At 37.3% G+C, this 3,179-nt stretch overlaps 1 pseudogene; it reads left to right on the forward strand.

Annotated features, from left to right (window-relative positions):
• The first annotated feature begins 1,551 nt into the window (after positions 1-1,551).
• LOC114024996 lies at positions 1,552-2,130 on the forward strand (annotated as a pseudogene).
• The last annotated feature ends 1,049 nt before the right edge of the window (positions 2,131-3,179 follow it).

Below are 3,179 nucleotides of genomic sequence, written 5' to 3' on the forward strand. Positions count from 1 at the left end.
TGGGGAACCTCCAATCTTGAGGCCACATGTAGCTTTCTAGATCCTTAAGTGTGGCCTTTTGACTGAATCCAAATTTTACAGAACAAATGTTTTTTGTTTAATGGCGAAGCAATTGGGATTAAGTGACTTGCCCAGTGTCACACAGCTAGTAAGTGTCAGCTCAGGTTCTTCTGACTCCAGGGCTGGTGCTATATCCACTGCGTCACCTACCTGCCAAAATAAATTCTTTTATAAATGGATTTGTTTTGTGAAGTTTGGATTCAAAGGGCCACACGTAAGGCTCTAGAAGGCCACATGTAGCCTAAAGGCTGCAGGTTCTCCACCCTTGATCTACTCCATCCTACTCTTCCTTATTTTAAAGATGAGGAGCTGAGTTGCAGAGATGTTAAATGACTCATCCGTGTCACATGGGCAGTAAGTAGTAAAGTAAGAATTTGAATCTTGGTCCTCTAACTAGAAATCTTTCACTCTTCTGAACCTGATCAACCGATTTGAAAGTAGATGTGTATTATATGGCTTACCTTGGCTTGCTGGGGGCCAAATTAGAGCGTGAAGAGAAAGAATGAAGGGCAAAGAATAAGGTTAGGAAAGATGGAAAAATATGTAGCAGCCATGAGTAAAATGGGTGTAGGAAATTAATGAGGACTGTTTATCCCAAATTTTGTCTGAGCAGGTACCAGCCTCTACAAAAGAGTAGCTGGGAAAATGTGTGTGTGTGTGGGGGGGGGGCATTAAGAAATGTCTAGCCTGAAATTTCAGACTATAGAGCAAATTCTCAATCAAAAAGAAACTTTTCTGAAAAATTCTTCTGTCCACAGGATCAGTATTAAAGGTAGGCAGAGTCAACAAGGCAGATGGGATAGACAACCACCTGTGTGTGATGGGAGAAGATGTGGTGCAACAGAAAAAAATATACTGCCTCGAGTCAGAGGACCTGGGTTCTTCAGAAAATAGACAGATATCTAAAAGGACACTAGTAATCAAGAGTAATGGTTGAGGTGTGCTGATGCTGAATCTACAAAACTCCTCCCTCAGGAAAAAAAAAAAAAAAACATGGAAACAATCCCTGTCCTCAAGGTACACGTTGTTTCCCTTTTTATACTGACCTTCCTGGAAGGAGGGGTGAGCACACTATAGGCATTCCTTATGTACATTTGAACTGCATTGAGTTTACTGCAAGTCCATGGAGCTCAATGAAAGTGGTTCTATAGGAATCTCTGTCGCTTCTTCATCAAAAGTTTAATTATACAAAGCATAGGGAAGTATTTTTATTACCCCAGTACCACCTAATTTTGAATCTCACACAAAGAACTGCAAAACAACAACAACAACAACAACAACAACAACAACAACACAATCCTTCTGAATCACATTCCTTTTTAAAATTTTTTTAATATTTATTTTTGTCCAGTTACATGTAAATTTTTTAAACAGTTTTTTGTTTTGTAAATATTGAGTTGCGGAGCCTGAGCTTGAACCTGCACCTATACCTGCACCGCGGACCCGGTGGGTCGCCCTGGTGGCAGTCCCCTACAGAAACGACCCAGCACGATGGCGGCTTCAGTCTTCTGCTGCTTGTGCTGCTGCGGCGACACACGGACCGGCCACATCCCGCTAAAGCCGTGCTACTGGACACGCAGCACACGGGAACAGCTGTTGTCAATGTCAAAATGGAAGAAGGACATGTGCGACAGGAGGTTGTTTAGTCAATGCGCCTTTGCATCAGAACAAAAACTACTTAGAATTCAAAATCCAATCCACAGCGATCTGGGGCATTGGAGTCGCAACTCAGAAAGTTAATTTGAATTAGATTCCACTCAGCTGAGATGTTCATAGCTTTGTGATGAGGAATGACGGAGCCCTCTACCACAACAATGAGGAAAAGAACAGTTTGCCTGCAAACGATCTCCCACGGGAGGGAGATGTAGTGGGTATTACATGTGACCATGTAGAATTGAATGTTTATTTGGATGGAAAGTATGCACTGTCCAACATCAGGTATAGGAGGGACAGTGTATCCTGTTGTATATGTTGATGACAGTGTGATTTTGGGTTGTCAGTTCAGTGACTTTTATCATATTCCTCCAACTGGCTTTGCAAAAAATATTATTTGAACAGCAAATCTTCTGAATATACCTGCATTGAAAACTTCTACCCCTATGGCATTCCCCCCCAAAAAATTTACTATCATCTTAATAATGCTTCACTTGATCCATAAGAAGTATATTCTATGTTTTTAATAAATGTGAAGTTATCTAAAGAACCAATAGGCTAAACACAACAAGCAGTATTGTGATTTAAAATACTAGTTTGTGTTTTGTGATTTGAAAATCTGCATTTTGGACATTTTAATTCTTATATATATAAATGGAAATTCACAAACAGTATTAAATGAAAATTTAGATTCTCATGACATTTAGAAAGGAAATGTATTTCTTACTTGAGACACGGCTTAAATCACAGGGATAAAGTCAGTTGTGATTTTATTCATTCTGAAGTTTGTGCCTTGTTAAAAGACAAGCACTATCTTGTCTGCAGTCCTCTTATCTTCTTTTACAGTATCCTTTTTGTGTACAGAATGAAGTGACAAATATGTAGTTTTTTTCCAGAATGTCTCTTCAATATAAAAGTTGCTCTTTTTCATAAACATTAAATTTGTTTAATTTGCATCCTTCACTGCTTTGTATTTGCTTTATGTAAGAAATAATAGAATTGTATATTTTAATGATTATCAAACATTATTCTGTTGAATATGAAAAAGCAAAACTGAACACAAGAAATATTAATGAAGACTACCATGCTGTATTATTTTACTCTCAGAGTGATTATGGGTTGATCAGTGATGTAGTGTACACTGGCAAAACACAATGGAAAATTATGATGAAACTTTACACTTGAACTGTAAATCATGATATCCTTTTCTGGAATATTTTATTTAAATGTCTTGTTTTTCTGCAATGAACAATAAAATGAATAATGGTTAAGGTGAAAAAATATTAAGTTGCAAATTCCTCTTTTCCACTTATCTCGACTCATTGACAAGGCAAGTGATTTGATATAGGTTATATATATGCAATCATGCAAAACATATTTCTATATTAGTCATGTTGTAAAAGAAAACACAAAACAAAAAAAAGAAAAAGTTTTTTTTTTTAAAGTGTGCTTTGATCTGAATTCAG

The sequence above is a fragment of the Vombatus ursinus genome, unplaced genomic scaffold (assembly GCF_900497805.2).
Source record: "Vombatus ursinus unplaced genomic scaffold, bare-nosed wombat genome assembly UNPS02014826.1, whole genome shotgun sequence".
NCBI lineage: Eukaryota > Metazoa > Chordata > Mammalia > Diprotodontia > Vombatidae > Vombatus > Vombatus ursinus.